Source organism: Somniosus microcephalus, unplaced genomic scaffold (genome assembly GCF_052327205.1).
Source record: "Somniosus microcephalus isolate GS21.2 unplaced genomic scaffold, FLI_Smic_1.0 unresolved_chr1, whole genome shotgun sequence".
Classification (NCBI taxonomy): domain Eukaryota; kingdom Metazoa; phylum Chordata; class Chondrichthyes; order Squaliformes; family Somniosidae; genus Somniosus; species Somniosus microcephalus.
In genome coordinates, this window is record NW_028225179.1 from 48,805,860 (window position 1) to 48,825,426 (window position 19,567).

A 19,567-nucleotide genomic window follows, 5' to 3' on the forward strand; every position below is an offset into this window, starting at 1 on the left:
CAGCAGCGCTCCCAGCACACTTAAAAAAAACTTTTAACATCTACTGCAGCAAGCCACCAGTTCAATAAAATCAAAAAAAAAAACAGTTCAAAACCTTAAATGCAAGCTTACCAGAAAGATGTGTGTGTCCCTTTAAGAGGTGCGGACAGCATTTCTGTCAGTCTGTTTGCACACTGGATTATAGAATCATAGGCCTAGAAATTGGGTATAGCCCCGCTTGAGGCGTTAGAACTGGCGCTGCGCAAAGTTTATAGCCAGACGAAACTTATCGCTGCCTGGCGAGATATTGGGTTGCATCGCCCCCAAAGGGGATTGAGGCACTAACTCAGACATTGCACGGGGCTCCTAAGGCGCAAAAGTTCAGGCGCTACCCAATGTCGTCGCGGACGGGCGCAGCGCAGGCGATCTCAATTACCGGAAACCACGAGACTTCCAGGCGCTGGCCAGCTCTTAAAGTGATGGGTCAGTCAGCCTGAGCTGCTACACTCAACGCCCTGTAGGCCTCAGAATCGGCGCTCGCCCTTCTCTGGCGCAACAAACTTGGTGAGGATGGAGAAGGTGAGACAGAGAGCAGAGCGCTTCAGCACTGAGGCCCTGGACCACTTGGTGTCTGCAGTTGAGCGCCATCGAGATGTTCTGTATCCTGACAATGGCAAGAGGCCGAATCAAAAGGCTTACCGGCGATCTTGGAGGGAGGATTCTCAGAGGGTCAACTCCAACAGCTTGGCGACCAGGACCCCTGTTCAGTGCAGGAAGAAATTCAACGACCTCACTCGGGTCGTTAGGGTGAGTGCTGGTTATGCAAACTTCTGATTCCCTCCATCTGCACCTAACTTCGAGGACCCTGTTGCCATGATGCCCCAATGGCCATCTGTCAGCAAGCACCCATGGCCCTTTCTGGGCACACACATGGACATTTCTCTCAAGGCCACATGTAAGGGCTCTTGCACCATGGGGGGCATGAGATGATCTCTCAAGGCATCATGTAAGGGCTCTTGCACCATGGGGGACATGAGATGATCTCTCAAGGCATCATGTAAGGGCTCTTGCACCATGGGGGGCATGAGATGATCACTCAGGGCATCATGTTACAGAACTTCCCCTTCTTTCCCCTGCAGTCCAAGCTGGCAACGATCCGCAAGGACCAGCTTCGAACCGGTGGCGGACCTCCACAAGTGGTCACTCTGACGGATCTCGAGGACAGAGTGCACCAGATTCTTGGAGGACGTCTGTCTGGTCCTGTAACCACTGCAGCTGCCGACCCCATTCTCGACAGCGAGGGTAAGGCTCTCACCTTTTGCAACTGTCTCCTTCCACTTGGTCCCCCCGCCAGCATGCTTCCTCAGTGTGCCGCAATCTGCCATGCCTTTCCGCCAACCTGTCCTTTTGCTAAAGCCACTCTTCCACCTCCCTGCTTTCAGATGATGCATCACCAACTGGGGCTCCATGCCCTGAAGCTGCCAGTGCCAGTGCCTCCGGAGTTGAGGATCAGGAGGAAGCCGGACCATCCGCTCCAATCTCAGAGGAGCAGACACATGTACAGACTGGGGATAGTAGTTCCCTGGAGGGGAGTGGGGGGGGCTCTGATGAGGAGCCAGTTGCCGGACCAAGCGGCATGCAGCAACGCAAGGGGGGTAGGTAAGTTCGGCCACCGTCTCCCCGGAGGGCAAGGCAGGTAGTGATGACTGCTGCACAGAGTGCAGAGGAGGTGCGTCGCCTGGCTGAAATGAGCACCCAGGCCCGGTTCAGGCACACTGAGCTGATGGCTGCAGTGGGGAGGATGCCTCAGTCAATAGATTCACTGGCAAAGAGTGTGTTGGACTTCGGGGCAACAATGGAGAGGACTCTCCAGGGCTTCGGGGCAACAATGGACAGGATTCTCCAGGGCTTCGGGGCAACAATGGAGAGGTCTGTCGAGGGCTTTGCACCAACAATGGAGAGGACTGTCCAGGGCTTCGAGGCCGCTATGGAAGGACTGTTCAGGGCTTCGGACAATCCCTGGAAAGGTCTGTCCAGGGCTTGTCCGAGGCAGTGGAGCGGTCAGCACTGGCCTTGTCCGAAGCAATGGAAAGAACTGTCCAGGGCTTCTCTGAAGCACTGGCACCTGGCTCACAGGTCCTCACTGCTGCCACGCAGTCACTTGCCGGCCTCGTCCACACCCAGATTGAGGCAACGCGAACTCTCACTGCAGCCACCCTATCTGCATCAGCTAGGATCACCCCGGGCCCTTCCAGTCCCATACAAGGCCAGGAATCAGTGGAGCATGCGATTGTGGCGGATGAGCCGAGCCGGTCCCCTCAGAGAGCCAGTGTGTCGTCCGACAATGGTGCGGGTGTCCTCTCTCGGCAGGTGACCATTCCAAATGCCAGCGCTGGTACGTCTGCAGTGCAGCTGCCACCACCTGCAGTGCACTCTGCTTCCAGCCATGCTCAGATCAAGCATCCTGCGTCCGCACCCTCCAAGCCCAAAGGTCAGCCAGGCCGTCCCTCAGGGGCTTCTGCGCTTCCAGACAGTCAGCAGGCGTCCCCCAGCCTTCACCCCGCCACTGGGGTTCAATTACGTAGGAGCAGCAGGGAGGGAAGGGGCTGACCGCTAAAGAGAAGTCGTTCTCCATCAAGGGGCCAGCAGTAGAGGGAGGTGCTGAGAGGTTTCTTTGGCCAAACTCAAGGAGACCCTCACCTGTTGTAATTGTTGGAAATGGTTTGTTTAGTTTTGCGGCTTTGCCGAAGAGTTAACTGTTATTTTGTTAGTTATGGTTTCTGTTGACATGACGTTGTTTTGCTGTAATGAAAGACTTTTGTGACAATAAAGCGAAGTTTAAATGCGCTAAGGTGTACGTGAATAACTACAGTGATGCTGGCCTTCAGATGCTTTCAAACATCCAAAGTGCGCAGCAGTTAAGACACTCATCATTCCGCCAGAGGGGCCTCGAGACGACTCCTCATGAGCCAGTGACGGATGGCCCTTCCACTTTCAGGAGCCCTTCCATCTTCCTCCTCCTGCTCCTCCTCCTCCTCATCCGCATGCTCCTCCTCCTCCTCCTCCTCCGCCTGCTTCTCCAGTGTCAGAGGGAAGGTGATGAATTGACGCCTTCTCCTATAAAGGGCAGCTGTAACTTGCCGGATGCAGCAGTGGACTGCAGCCTGAGAGATATTCGCGATGTCCCCAATGGCTCACTGAAAGGATCCGTTGCCATAAAAATTGAGGCCAACAGTCAGTTTAGCGGCCACTGACAGAGAGGTCATGCACCGTTGACGCGGCTGCAGATCCTCAGTAAGCAGGTGGCACAGCTCAGTAACAACGTCCATCCCGATTCGGAGCCTTCGCACACACTGCTCCTCCGACATGTCAAGGTATGACCCCTAAAGACCCTCGCAGCATACCCTCGGATTGGGCAACCTCCATTGCCCCTCCTCCTTCTGGCCAATCCCGGCCCTCTCTCCCGCCGTCTTTCTGCCCCTTCATAGTGTTCGGCCAGGAGCCCGTTGCCCTCCAAAGCATCTCCCATTCCGATGCCAGTTAGTCAGAAGGCTGTTAGGTCTAGTGCTTCAACTGCTCCAGACAGGTTTGAGGGTCCCAAGTACTCCAATGCTAAAATCCAAAAACTCTGCTCCACAGTAGCTCCCCAACTTGTGGTGTATGTAACCTGTTCCACCTTAAGAGAACTTAAGCCTGTTCCACCTTAAGAGATGTACTACTTTCTCTGGCTGCTGTATACGTAATACCGGTGGTGACCACCGGTATATAAGCACTGTGTAGTGATATTGTATTTTAGTATAGTCCTGACCTCCAACCAGTAAAGACCTGTTGAACTTTAATCTTGTAATCTGTGTGTTATTAATTACAAATAGAACACACAGACTTTACAGTGGCGACGAGTCAGATTCTTACCCTGCGGCTGTTATATCCACGGCGGCTTCGTCCACAGAACGGACGTCGAAGAGAGGCTTCCACCCTCATCACCCTGCTGGAAGACACGTCGCGCGGCAGACATCGAGAAACCAGAGTGCAGAAGACATCCTGAACTCGAAGCCTTCATCAGCGGCTGTCAGCTATCTTCTTTCTACCTCGGTAATGGGTAAGCCGGGAAGCGACGCGACCAGAAAGTCGGCCGCGTTGGCTGTACAGACGGGGAGGGAAGACGGAGGAATAAGGGCGGTGAGATCGATCGCGACCGGAGATAAGGGCCGGGCCGCATTCGGGCCGAAAGGCGCAGCGCGGGGACATCGATCGCGGCTGGTGATAAGGGCCGGGCCGCATTCGGGCTAAAAAGGCACAGCGTCTGGGGGCAACTGAAGGCGCGAGAGCCGCAGTGAAGCGGAGACAGCGTCGGGGGGACGGGTGAAGACCGCCAAGCGCGGGAAAACCGCCATTTTGTAGGTGGAGGACGAAGACAAGAGCGTGGAAGTTGCCATCTTGGATAAAAATTAAAATAAATTAAATTGCAACGATGCCTAAACATGGGAACATTAATACCTTTGATAGCGACATCGAAGATTGGGCTATGTATGTAGAACGCATACAAAATTATTGTAAAGCAAATAAAATCCCAGATGAAGAGAAAGCACTAACATTATTAAACTTAATGGGTGCAAAGACATATGGGCAATTGAAACACCTTTTATCACCAGATGAACCGGCGGATAAGACGTTCGAGGAGATTGTTACTGTCCTGAAAAATCACCTAAACCCCACGCCGCTGATGCTAGCGGAACGATTTAAATTTTACAGCAGAAGGCAGCTGAAGGATGAAAGCAATGCTGAATATTTAATGGAATTGCGTAAGCTAGCAAAGTACTGTCAATTTGGAACGAGACTGAAAGAGGCGCTACGAGAAAAATTTGTGTGTGGTTTATTAAAAGAAGATACACAGAAGCGATTGCTCGAGGAGAATGAGCTGATGCTTGAGAAAGCGGTCACTATGGCAGCAGCACACGAAGCCGCAGCGAGAGGCACGGCAGTAATGCAGCTACGGTCACCGGAACTCAGTACAAATAAATTGGGTTTGAGTACTGTAAAATGTTATCGTTGCGGAAAGACAATGCACGATCAGAACCAGTGTTGGTTTAAAAACCAAGAATGCAGAACGTGTGGCAGGCTTGGCCACATAGCTAAAGTATGCCGGTCAGGAAAGAAGACCAGCAACAAAAAGTCACCGCAAGGAAAATACATAAAGGTACACAAGGTGACAAAGAACAGTTCGACCGAACAGAAGTCAGATTCAGACGCTAGCAGTAATGAACTGGGTAGCTTAAGAGTACACAACGTTGGTAAGGATGCAGATCTCCAGACAATTTGGGTCACCCTTCAGATAGCAGGAGTCCAAGTAAAGATGGAATTGGACACTGGATCAGCATTGACGGTCATGAATAAGAAAGATTACAAAAGGTTATTCCAACATATTCCCCTACGGGATACGGAGATTATATTGAAAACATACACGGGGCAAAGAGTGTACCCCATCGGAAAGATAAAGGTAAAGGTGGTCCACAAGGGCGAAGAAAGCCAAGTAATGGACTTATATGTGCTACCTGAAGGAGGTCCACCACTACTGGGACGGGAGTGGATTAGGAAAATGAATATGGACTGGCACTCCTTGAAGGCACTAACGGTAGATTCCGGGGAAATAGATGTCAAACCTAAACGATTGTCCAGAATATTGGATGATGCTAAAGAGGTGTTCCAGCAGGGACTGGGAACACTGAGAGGAATTACGGCAAACATCAAGATTGATGAACATGCACACCCAAAATTTTTTAAAGCCAGACCGGTACCCTATGCAATACAACCTACTGTAGAAGCGGAACTGGAAGCGCTAGAACGTTCAGGTGTACTGTCTAAGGTAGATTGGAGTGAGTGGGCTATGCCCATTGTTCCCATTATGAAACGTCCTTCGAGCAACAAGCCAGGAGAACCAGGGAAGGTTCGCATCTGTGGAGATTTCAAAATCACCATTAATCCGGTGCTTCACATGGTGCAGTATCCGCTTCCGCGGATTGAGGATATTTTTGCTTCGTTGTCTGGCGGGAAACACTTCACCAAGATAGACCTGGCGCAGGCGTACTTGCAGATGGAGGTTGAAGAAGACCTCACGATCAACACGCATCGAGGTTTGTACCGGCACAATAGGCTGGTTTTTGGAGTGGCATCGGCTCCAGCAATTTGGCAGAGGGCCATGGAGCAGGTATTACAGGGAATTCCAGGCACACAATGTTACCTGGGTGATATTCTGATTACAGGTGATGGTGATGAAGAACACCTCGCAAACTTGGAACTGGTGCTCAACAGGCTGAAAGAGTATGGACTTAGAGTTAATCGGCAGAAATGTGAGTTCTTCCAGAAGCGGATCTCGTACTGTGATCATGTCATTGACCGGGAGGGGCTTCATAAGTCTCCTGACAAGATAGAGGCAGTTGTAAAGGCTCCCGCTCCGGATAATGTCTCTCAGTTGAGGTCGTTTCTAGGATTGATTAACTATTACCATAAATTTCTACCAAATCTATCCACGGTACTGCACCCGCTAAACGCTCTTTTACAGAAGGGGGCACCATGGGAATGGAGCGAAAACTGTAAGAAGGCATTTCGCAAAAGCAAAGAATTGATCACCTCAGAGGAAGTGTTAGCTCACTTCAACCCGACACTGCCTATTCGGTTGGCTTGTGATGCTTCTCCATATGGTATTGGGGCAGTACTCTCACACAAGTTGCCAAATGGCACGGAAAGGCCAGTCGCGTTTGCATCCAGATCATTGACCTCCGCTGAGTGCAACTATGCGCAGATCGATAGGGAGGCTCTCAGCCTTGTATGGGGAGTGAAGAAGTTTAATCATTACCTGCAGGGCCAAAAATTCACACTTCTGACAGACCATCAGCCATTGGTATCCATTTTTAACCCTAAGAAGGGTGTTTCAGTGATGACAGCACAGCGTCTCCAGAGATGGTCCCTTTTCCTAGGGGCACATCAATATCAAATAGAATTCAAAGGTACGAAGCAGCATGGCAATGCTGATGGGCTGTCGCGCCTGCCACTACCTGAAGAAGAAGAAACGACGAAAGTTGACCCTGTTGAGTTATTTCATTCGACCATCATCGAGTGTTTACCAGTCACCAATGCAAGTATTGAAAGAGAAACCAGGAACGACCCGACACTGTCCCGAGTTTACGAGGTGACAGTGAAAGGATGGCCAACACATGGTGATCCTCTGTTACTGGCATTCTCGGCAAGGCGAGACCAGCTGTCCGTCTGCCATGGTACTTTGATGTACGGGACAAGAGTGATTATTCCTCCCAAGTTAAGGGAAAGAGTTCTAAAAGAACTGCATGAAGGTCATCTGGGGGGAGTTAAGATGAAACGTCTTGCTAGGGCTTATGTATGGTGGCCGGGTATTGACCAACAGATAGAGGAGTTGACGAAAAGCTGCGCTGGGTGCCAAAAAATGCAAAATGCACCTCCGATCGCACCACCACACCCATGGGAATGGCCTTCAGCCCCATGGCAACGCATACATATTGACTTTGCTGGTCCATTCATGGACTCCATGTTCCTAATTGCGGTGGACGCACATTCCAAATGGCCAGAAGTGATCAAGATGAATACCACTACTTCAGAAAAGACAATTGCGGTGTTAAGAACAATATTCGCAAGGAACGGATTGCCAGCACAGATCTGTTCGGACAACGGACCACAGTTCGTGTCGGAAGAATTCCAAAAATTCTTAAAGAAGAATGGGGTGAAACATTATACCTCTGCCCCATATCATCCGGCGACAAACGGGTTGGCCGAGAGATTTGTCCAAACATTCAAAAAGGCAATAAAGGCCATGAACGATGATCAGATTCCGCTACAGCGCAAGGTGGACAATTTCCTAATGGCGTATCGAAACGCCGCTCATGCAGTAACTAACCAAAGTCCTGCCATGATGTTTTATAACAGGAGGTTGCGGTCCAGGTTGGACTTGTTAAAACCAAATGTGCGGAGGGAAGTGGAAAACAAACAGTTCCGGCATATTAATAACAAGTCCACTCGAAGTTTCGAAGTAGGACAACCAGTGTTGGCAAGGGGCTACGGAAATGAAAAATGGCAGTCCGGAACAATTCGGGCCAGACAAGGACCTCTGATGTACACAGTAGATGTTGGTAACAATGTGATAAGGCGTCATGCGGATCAACTGGTAGAATCAAGAGCAAGGGTCGAACCCATGGTTGCGACAGAGACAACTGTGGAAGACGTTAATGAACCTGAAGCATCTACCTCGGCAGGGACTGTACCTGATGATGACGTCCAATACATAGGAAACCAACTAGAGGAGTCACCTCAGCAACAAGAATCAGAGACCACTGAAAGGCGTTATCCAGACCGAATCAGAAGGCCTCCTGAGAGACTGAACCTTTGAACTGTTTATACCTGAAGTTATATATGTATATATGTTATGATGTTATGTTAAATGGGGATATGACTATTAAGCTAAAAAGGGAGGATTGTGGTGTATGTAACCTGTTCCACCTTAAGAGAACTTAAGCCTGTTCCACCTTAAGAGATGTACTACTTTCTCTGGCTGCTGTATACGTAATACCGGTGGTGACCACCGGTATATAAGCACTGTGTAGTAAGATTGTATTTAGTATAGTCCTGACCTCCAACCAGTAAAGACCTGTTGAACTTTAATCTTGTAATCTGTGTGTTATTAATTACAACTAGAACACACAGACTTTACACAACTCTCTCCACCAACGATCGCAATGAACAGGCCAAGTGGCTGAAGCTTCTATACTAGAGCTGTCCCCTTTAAATAGCGCCCCCTGACTCCGAGAAGGGCCTGCTGACGCTCCCTCGAACTGTCACTAATAGCGCTAGGCGTTAAGGCTCCGGACGCCACCCAATATCCGCTCAGGCGCCCCTAAAAGGCGTTGCATGATGAAATGACGTCATTATGTGCTTGCGCTCGTGGTGGGCGCGCGCAAACACTTAGCGCAGGCGTTAAATGTATAGTCAATATGGGAGTTGTCGCTATCTTCATTGCGCCCACCCCAACATTAGGCAATGCCCCAATTCTCGGTCTCTTAAGGCGCTAACCACTGGCGCAAACAACCGAATTTCTAGGCCATAGAATCATAGAATGGTTACAGCACAGAAGGAGGCCATTTGGCCTGTCGAGCCCATGCTGGCTCTCTGTAAGAGCACCTCAGCTAGTCCCGCTCCCCCGCCCTTTCCCCGTAGCCCTGCAATTTTTTTTCCTTCAGGTACTTATCCAACTCCCTTTTGAAAGCCACGATTGAGTCTGCCTCCACCACCCTTTCAGGCAGTGCATTCCAGATCCTAACCACTCGCTACGTAAAAAAGTTTTTCCTCATGTCACCTTTGGTTCTTCTGCCAATCACCTTAAACCTGTGTCCTCTGGTTCTCGACCCTTCCACCAATGGGAACAGTTCCTCTCTATCTACTCTGTCCAGACCCCTCATGATTTTGAACACCTCTATCAAATCACTTCTCAACCTTCTCTGCTCCAAGGAGAACAACCCCAGCTTCTCCAGTCTATCCACGTAACTGAAGTCCCTCATCCCTGGAACCATTCTGGTAAATCTTTTCTGCACCCTCTCTAAGGCCTTCACATCCTTCCTAAAGTGCGGTGCCCAGAATTAGACAGAATACTCCAGTTGAGGCCGAACCAGTGTTTTATAAAGGTTCCTCATAACTTCCTTCCTTTTGTACTCTGTACCTCTATTCATGAAGCCCAGGATCCCGTATGCTTTTTTAACCACTTTCTCAACCTGCCCTGCCACCTTCAACAATTTGTGCACATATACCCCCAGATCTCTCTGTTCATGCACCTCCTTTAGAATTGTACCATTTACTTTATATTGCCTCTCCTTGTTCTTCCTACCAAAATGTATCACTTCGCACTTTTCTGTGTTAAACTTCATCTGCCACCTGTCCGCCCATTCCACCAGCCTGTCTATGTCCTCCTGAGGTCTTATCACTCTCCTCCTCACTGTTCACTACACCTCCAAGTTTTGTGTCATCCGCAAATTCTGAAATTGTGCCCCGGTACCCCCACGTCCAAGTCATTGATATGTAATCAAGAAAAGCAGCGGTCCTAGTTAACCTGGCGAGCTTCGAGACTGGCGCTGAACTCAGCCCGGGGGGGGTGGTCAAAGGTCGGCGCGGCGATGTCAAGTCGGCGTTGCGTGGCCATGACGTCACTGCACCACCATTTTTACTCCACAGGGCGCCAACCCGTAACGGCTGCGCTACCGCGCCCGCGAGGAAGGTGGAGGCCACCAGCCGGCGGAAGAGCGGCCACTTTCTCGACAGTGCGCCGTGCTAACGGGTGGTGCGGGCCACCCGGGTTTCGCGGCCCGAGTCCATTAAAGGTAGGTGGGCGGCCTCTCACTGGAACACATTACGAGAAAGAAAGAAATCAGCAGGCGGTTAAGAAGGCAAATGGTATGTTGGCCCTTCGTAGCGAGAGGGTTCGAGTACAGGAACAAGGATGTCTTGCTGCAGTTGTACAGGGCCTTGGTGAGACCACACCTTGAGTATTGTGTGCAGTTTTGGTCGCCTTATCTGAGGAAGGATGTTCTTGCCATGGAGGGAGTGCAGCGAAGATCCACCAGGCTGATACCTGGGATGGCAGGGGTGACGTATGAGGAGAGATTGGGTCGATTGGGCTTGTACTCGCTGGAGTTTAGAAGAATGAGAGGTGATCTCATTGAAACTTATAAAATTCTGACAGGACTAGACAGAGTGGATGCAGGAAGGATGTTCCCGATGGCGGGGGAGTCCAGAACCAGGGGTCACAGCCTAAGGATAAGGGGTAAGCCATTTAGGACAGAGATAAGGAGGAATTTCTTCACCCAGAGAGTGGTGAACCTGTGGAATTCTCTACCACAGAAGGCAGTAGAGGCCAATTCATTAAATATATTCAAGAAGGAGTTGGATATATTTCTTTAGGCTAAAGGGATCAAGGGATATGGGGAGAAGGCAGGGACAGGGTACTGAATTTGGATGATCAGCCATGATCGCATTGAATGGTGGAGCAGGCTCGAGGGGCCGAATGGCCGACTCCTGCTCCTATCTTCTATGTTTCTATGTTTCTACGTAAATCGGCTCCTCTTAGACACCGTTTCTTGTGGGGCGGGTTTCTTCTTCCCTTTCCCTTCCTCCCTTGGTCCCTTTTCCAGCGCGTTGCCCCGCACGGTATCTCCCCCGTCGGCGACTGCCCCTCATCTTTACCCGCACGTAGGCTGCTTCCTGAACCTTGTCCGTTTGCTGCGCTTCGGCGGGTGTGACGCAGGAAGTGACGGTGCAGCTCCCCTGGCTCCGAGACAGTTCCAGTCTGCTCCAGTCACAATGCCTCCCCCGATACTTTGGGCTTCCTCGCAGAGTTCGCTTCTCACTTGGGTCCGTGTCCCGTCATGGAACCGGTAAGGTACGGCCCCCCCTTGTCCAGACAGAGACAAGGCCCAGGCCTCCCTTAGCTTTGTTTTTCGCCTCACTACGAGTTTCCTCTGTTCAGCAGAATGGAGACCTCGAGGGTCGATAAAGGGGAACCAGTAGATGTAGTGTTTTTGGATTTCCCAAAAGCATTCCATTAGGAGCCACATAAAAGGTTGCTACTCAAGATAAGGGCTTCTGGGATTGGGGGTAATGTATTAGCATGGATTGAGGATTGGTTATCGGAGAGAAAATAGAGAGTAGGGAAAAAAGGGTCATTTTCAGGTTGGCTGCAGTAACTAGTGCTGTACCAGCCCTGGGAGTGTTTGATGGGACAGTGTAGAGGGAGCTTTACTCTGTATCTAACCCATGCTGCACCTGCCCTGGGAGTGTTTGATGGGACAGTGTAGAGGGAGCTTTACTCTGTATCTAACCCGTGCTGTACCTGCCCCGGGAGTGTTTGATGGGACAGTGTAGAGGGAGCTTTACTCTGTATCTAACCCGTGCTGTACCTGCCCTGGGAGTGTTTGATAGGACAGTGTAGAGGGAGCTTTACTCTGTATCTAACCCGTGCTGTACCTGCCCTGGGAGTGTTTGATGGGACAGTGTAGAGGGAGCTTTACTCTGTATCTAACCCGTGCTGTACCTTCCCTGTGAGTGTTGGAATGGACAGTGTAGAGGGAGCTTTACTCTGTATCTAACCTGTGCTGTACATGCCCTGGGAGTGTTTGATGCGACAGTGTAGAGGGAGTTTTACTCTGTATCTAACCCATGCTGTACCAGCCCTGGGAGTGTTTGATGGGACAGTGTAGAATGAGCTTCAGTCTGTATCTAACCCGTACTGTACCTGCCCTCGGAGTGTTTGATGGGACAGTGCAGAGGGAGCTTTACTCTGTATCTAACCCGTGCTGTACCTGCCCTGGGAGTGTTTGATGGGACAGTGTAGAGGGAGCTTTACTCTGTATCTAACCCGTGCTGTACCTGCCCTGGGAGTGTTTGATGGGACAGTGTACAGGGAGCTTTACTCTGTATCTAACCCATGCTGTACCTGCCCTGGGAGTGTTTGATGGGACAGTGTAGAGGGAGCTTTACTCTATATCAAACCTGTGCTCTACCTGCCCTGGGAGTGTTTGATGGGAAAGTGTAGAATGAGCTTCAGTCTGTATCTAACCCGTACTGTACCTGCCCTCGGAGTGTTTGATCGAACAGTGCAGAGGGAGCTTTACTCTATATCAAACCTGTGCTCTACCTGCCCTGGGAGTGTTTGATGGGAAAGTGTAGAATGAGCTTCAGTCTGTATCTAACCCGCACTGTACCTGCCCTCGGAGTGTTTGATGGGACAGTGCAGAGGGAGCTTTACTCTGTATCTAACCCGTGCTGTGCCTGCTATGGGAGTGTTTGATTGGACAGTGTAGAGGGAGCTTTACTCTGTATCTAACCCGTGCTGTACCAGCCCTGGGAGTGTTTGATGGGGACAGTGTAGAGGGAGTTTAACTCTGTATGTAACCCGTGCTGTACCTGCCCTGAGAGGGTTTGATGGGACAGTGTAGAGGGAGCTTTACTCTGTATCTAACCCGTGCTGTACCAGCCTTGGGAGTGTTTGATGGGACAGTGTAGAGGGAGCTTTACTCTGTGTCTAACCCGTGCTCTACCTGCCCTTTGAGTGTTTGATGGGACAGTGTAGAGGGAGCTTTACTCTGTATCTAACCCGTGCTGTACCTGCCCTGGGAGTTTTGATGGGACAGTGTAGAGGGAGTTTTACTCTGTATCTAACCTATGCTGTACCTGCCCTGGGAGTGTTTGATGGGACAGTGTAGAGGGAGCTTTACTCTGTCTCTAACCCGTGCTGTACCAGCCTTGGGAGTGTTTGATGGGACAGTGTAGAGGGAGCTTTACTCTGTGTCTAACCCGTGCTCTACCTGCCCTTTGAGTGTTTGATGGGACAGTGTAGAGGGAGCTTTACTCTGTATCTAACCCGTGCTGTATCTGCCCTGGGAGTGTTTGATGGGGCAGTGTAGAGGGAGTTTTACTCTGTATCTAACCTATGCTGTACCTGCCCTGGGAGTGTTTGACGGGACAGTGTAGAGGGAGCTTTACTCTGTATCTAACCCATGCTGTCCGTGCCCTGGGAGTGCTTGAATGGAGAGTGTAGAGGGAGCTTTACTCTGTATCTAACCCATGCTGTACCTGCCCTGGGAGTGTTTGAAGGGACAGTGTAGCGGGAGCTTTACTCTGTATCTAACCCGTACAGTACCTGCCCTGGAAGTGTTTGATGGGACAGTGTAGAGGGAGCTTTACTCTGTATCTAACCCATGCTGTACGTGCCCTGGGAGTGTTTGATGGGACAGTGGGGAGGGAGCTTTACTCTGTGTCAAACCCGTGCTCTACCTGCCCTGGGTTTGTTTGATGCGACAGTGTACAGGGAGTTTTACTCTGTATCTAACCCATGCTGTGCCTGCCCTGGGAGTGTTTGATGGGAGAGTGTAGAGGGAGTTTTACTCTGTATCTAACCCATGCTGTAACTGCCCTGGGAGTGTTTGATGGGATAGTGTAGAGGGAGCTTTACTCTTTTTCAAACCTGTGCTCTACCTGCCCTGGGAGTGTTTGATGGGAAAGTGTAGAATGAGCTTCAGTCTGTATCTAACCCGTACTGTACCTGCCCTCGGAGTGTTTGATGGGACAGTGCAGAGGGAGCTTTACTCTGTATCTAACCCGTGCTGTGCCTGCTATGGGAGTGTTTGATTGGACAGTGTAGAGTGAGCTTTACTCTGTATCTAACCCGTGCTGTACCAGCCCTGGGAGTGTTTGATGGGGACAGTGTAGAGGGAGCTTAACTCTGTATGTAACCCGTGCTGTACCTGCCCTGGGAGGGTTTGATGGGACAGTGTAGAGGGAGCTTTACTCTGTATCTAACCCGTGCTGTACCAGCCTTGGGAGTGTTTGATGGGACAGTGTAGAGGGAGCTTTACTCTGTGTCTAACCCGTGCTCTCCCTGCCCTTTGAGTGTTTGATGGGACAGTGTAGAGGCAGCTTTACTCTGTATCTAACCCGTGCTGTACCTGCCCTGGGAGTGTTTGATGGGACAGTGTAGAGGGAGTTTTACTCTGTATCTAACCTATGCTGTACCTGCCCTGGGAGTGTTTGATGGGACAGTGCAGAGGGAGCTTAAATCTGTATGTAACCAGTGCTGTACCTGCCCTGGGAGTGTTTGATGGGACAGTGTAGAGGGAGCTTTACTCTGTGTCTAACCCGTGCTCTACCTGCCCTTTGAGTGTTTGATGGGACAGTGTAGAGGGAGCTTTACTCTGTATCTAACCCGTGCTGTATCTGCCCTGGGAGTGTTTGATGGGACAGTGTAGAGGGAGCTTTACTCTGTCTCTAACCCGTGCTGTACCAGCCTTGGGAGTGTTTGATGGGACAGTGTAGAGGGAGCTTTACTCTGTGTCTAACCCGTGCTCTACCTGCCCTTTGAGTGTTTGATGGGACAGTGTAGAGGGAGCTTTACTCTGTATCTAACCCGTGCTGTATCTGCCCTGGGAGTGTTTGATGGGGCAGTGTAGAGGGAGTTTTACTCTGTATCTAACCTATGCTGTACCTGCCCTGGGAGTGTTTGACGGGACAGTGTAGAGGGAGCTTTACTCTGTATCTAACCCATGCTGTCCGTGCCCTGGGAGTGCTTGAATGGAGAGTGTAGAGGGAGCTTTACTCTGTATCTAACCCATGCTGTACCTGCCCTGGGAGTGTTTGAAGGGACAGTGTAGCGGGAGCTTTACTCTGTATCTAACCCGTACAGTACCTGCCCTGGAAGTGTTTGATGGGACAGTGTAGAGGGAGCTTTACTCTGTATCTAACCCATGCTGTACGTGCCCTGGGAGTGTTTGATGGGACAGTGGGGAGGGAGCTTTACTCTGTGTCAAACCCGTGCTCTACCTGCCCTGGGTTTGTTTGATGCGACAGTGTACAGGGAGTTTTACTCTGTATCTAACCCATGCTGTGCCTGCCCTGGGAGTGTTTGATGGGAGAGTGTAGAGGGAGTTTTACTCTGTATCTAACCCATGCTGTAACTGCCCTGGGAGTGTTTGATGGGATAGTGTAGAGGGAGCTTTACTCTTTTTCAAACCTGTGCTCTACCTGCCCTGGGAGTGTTTGATGGGAAAGTGTAGAATGAGCTTCAGTCTGTATCTAACCCGTACTGTACCTGCCCTCGGAGTGTTTGATGGGACAGTGCAGAGGGAGCTTTACTCTGTATCTAACCCGTGCTGTGCCTGCTATGGGAGTGTTTGATTGGACAGTGTAGAGTGAGCTTTACTCTGTATCTAACCCGTGCTGTACCAGCCCTGGGAGTGTTTGATGGGGACAGTGTAGAGGGAGCTTAACTCTGTATGTAACCCGTGCTGTACCTGCCCTGGGAGGGTTTGATGGGACAGTGTAGAGGGAGCTTTACTCTGTATCTAACCCGTGCTGTACCAGCCTTGGGAGTGTTTGATGGGACAGTGTAGAGGGAGCTTTACTCTGTGTCTAACCCGTGCTCTCCCTGCCCTTTGAGTGTTTGATGGGACAGTGTAGAGGCAGCTTTACTCTGTATCTAACCCGTGCTGTACCTGCCCTGGGAGTGTTTGATGGGACAGTGTAGAGGGAGTTTTACTCTGTATCTAACCTATGCTGTACCTGCCCTGGGAGTGTTTGATGGGACAGTGCAGAGGGAGCTTAAATCTGTATGTAACCAGTGCTGTACCTGCCCTGGGAGTGTTTGATGGGACAGTGTAGAGGGAGCTTTACTCTGTGTCTAACCCGTGCTCTACCTGCCCTTTGAGTGTTTGATGGGACAGTGTAGAGGGAGCTTTACTCTGTATCTAACCCGTGCTGTATCTGCCCTGGGAGTGTTTGATGGGACAGTGTAGAGGGAGTTTTACTCTGTATCTAACCTATGCTGTACCTGCCCTGGGAGTGTTTGACGGGACAGTGTAGAGGGAGCTTTACTCTGTATCTTACCCGTGCTGTACCTGCCCTGGGAGTGTTTGATGGGCAGTGTAGAGGGAGCTTTACTCTGTATCTAACCCATGCTGTACGTGCCCTGGGAGTGCTCGAATGGAGAGTGTAGAGGGAGCTTTACTCTGTATCTAACCCATGCTGTCCCTGCCCTGGGAGTGTTTGATGGGACAGTGTAGCGGGAGCTTTACTCTGTATCTAACCCGTACTGTACCTGCCCTGGAAGTGTTTGATGGGACAGTGTAGAGGGAGCTTTACTCTGTATCTAACCCATGCTGTACGTGCCCTGGGATTGTTTGATGGGACAGTGAAGAGGGAGCTTTACTCTGTATCTAACCCGTGCTGTACCTGCCCTCGGAGTGTTTGATGGGACAGTGCAGAGGGAGATTTACTCTGTATCTAACCCGTGCTGTACGTGCCCTGGGAGTGTTTGATGGGACAGTGTAGAGGGAGCTTTACTCTGTATCTAACCCTTGCTGTACCTGCCCTGGGAGTGTTTGATGGGACAGTGTAGAGGGAGCTTTACTCTGTATCTAACCGGTGCTGTACCAGCCCTGGGAGTGTTTGATGGGACAGTGGAGAGGGAGATTTACTTTGTATCTAACCGGTGCTGTATCTGCCGTGGGAGTGTTTGATGGGGACAGTGTAGAGGGAGCTTAACTCTGTATGTATCCCGTGCTGTACCTGCCCTGGGAGTGTTTGATGGGACAGTGTAGAGGGAGCTTTACTCTGTGTCTAACCCGTGCTCTAACTGCCCTGGGAGTGTTTGGTGGGACAGTGTAGAGGGAGCTTTACTCTGTATCTAACCCGTGCTGTACCTGCCCTGGGAGTGTTTGATGGGAGAGTGTAGAGGGAGTTTTACTCTGTATCTAACCCATGCTGTACCTGCCCTGGGAGTGTTTGATGGGACAGTGTAGAGGGAGCTTTACTCTATATCAAACCTGTGCTCTACCTGCCCTGGGAGTGTTTGATGGGAAAGTGTAGAATGAGCTTCAGTCTGTATCTAACCCGTACTGTACCTGCCCTCGGAGTGTTTGATGGGACAGTGTAGAGGGAGCTTTACTCTGTATCTAACCCGTGCTGTACCTGCCCTGGGAGTGTTTGATGGGGACAGAGTAGAGCGAGCTTAACTCTGTATGTAACCCGTGCTGTACCTGCCCTGGGAGTGTTTGATGGGGACAGTGTAGAGGGAGCTTAACTCTGTATGTAACCCATGCTGTACCTGCCCTGGGAGTGTTTGATGGGACATTGTAGAGGGAGCTTTACTCTGAATCTAACCCGTGCTGTACCAGCCCTGGGAGTGTTTGATGGGACAGTGTAGAGGGAGCTTTACTCTGTATCTAACCCGAGCTGTGCCAGCCCTGGGAGTTTTTGATGGGACAGTGTAGAGGGAGCTTTACTCTGTGTCTAACCCGTGCTCTACCTACCCTGGGAGTGTTTGATGGGACAGTGTAGAGGGAGCTTTACTCTGTATCTAACCCGTGCTGTACCTGCCCTGCGGGTGTTTGATGGGACAATGTACAGGGAGCTTTACTCTGAATCTAAACCGTGCTGTACCAGCCCTGGGAGTGTTTGATGGGACAGTGGGGAGGGAGCTTTACTCTGTGTCAAACCCGTGCTCGACCTGCCCTGGCTTTGTTTGATGCGACAGTGCAGAGGGAGCTTTACTCTGTATCAAACCTGTGCTGTACCTGCCCTAGGAGTGTTTGATGGGAAAGTGTAGAATGAGCTTCAGTCTGTATCTAACCCGTACTGTACCTGCCCTCGGAGTGTTTGATGGGACAGTGCAGAGGGAGCTTTACTCTGTATCTAACCCATGCTGTACCTGCCCTGGGAGTGTTTGATGGGACAGTGTAGAGGGAGCTTCACTCTGTATCTAACCCGTGCTGTACCTGCCCTGGGAGTGTTTGATGGGGACAGTGTAGAGGGAGCTTAAATCTGTATGTAACCAGTGCTGTACCTGCCCTGGGAGTGTTTGATGGGACAGTGTAGAGGGAGCTTTTCTCTGTATCTAACCCGTGCTGTACGTGCCCTGGGAGTTTTGATGGGACAGTGTAGAGGGAGCTTTACTCTGTGTCTGACCCATGCTCTACCTGCCCTGGGAGTGTTTGATGGGACAGTGTAGAGGGAGTTTTACATTGTATCTAACTCATGCTGTACCTGACCTGGGAGTGTTTGATGGGACAGTGTAGAGGGAGCTTTACTCTATATCAAACCTGTGCTCTACCTGCCCTGGGAGTGTTTGATGGGAAAGTGTAGAATGAGCTTCAGTCTGTATCTAACCCGTACTGTACCTTCCCTCGGAGTGTTGGTTGGGGCAGTGCAGAGGGAGCTTTACTCTGTATCTAACCCGTGCTGTACGTGCCCTGGGAGTGTTTGATGGGACAGTGTAGAGCGAGCTTTACTCTGTACCTAACACATGCTGTAAGTGCCCTGGAAGTGTTTGAATGGACAGTGTAGAGGGAGCTTTACACTGAATCTAACCCGTGCTGTACCTGCCCTGGGAGTGTTTGAATGGAGAGTGTAGAGGGAGCTTTACTCTGTATCTAACCCATGCTGTACCTGCCCTGGGAGTGTTTGATGGGACAGTGTAGCGGGAGCTTTACTCTGTATCTAACACGTACTGTACCTGCCCTGGGAGTGTTTGATGGGACAGTGTAGAGGGAGCTTTACTCTGTATCTAACCCATGCTGTACCTGCCCTGGTAGTGTTTGACTGGACAGTATAGAGGGAGCTTTACTCTGTATCTAACCCGTGCTGTACCTGCCCTGGGAGTGTTTGAATGGAGAGTGTAGAGGGAGCTTTACTCTGTATCTAACCCATGCTGTACCTGCCCTGGGAGTGTTTGATGGGACAGTGTAGAGGGTGCATTACTCTGTATCTAACCCATGCTGAACCTGTCCTGAGAGTGTTTGATGGGACAGTGTAGAGGGAGCTTTACTCTGTATCTAACCCTTGCTGTACCTGCCCTGGGAGTGTTTGACGGGACAGTGTACAGGGAGCTTTACTCTGTATCTAACATGTGCTGTACCTGCCCTGGGAGTGTTTGATGGGGACAGTGTAGAGGGAGCTTAAATCTGTATGTAACCAGTGCTGTACCTGCCCTGGGAGTGTTTGATGGGACAGTGTAGAGGGAGCTTTACTC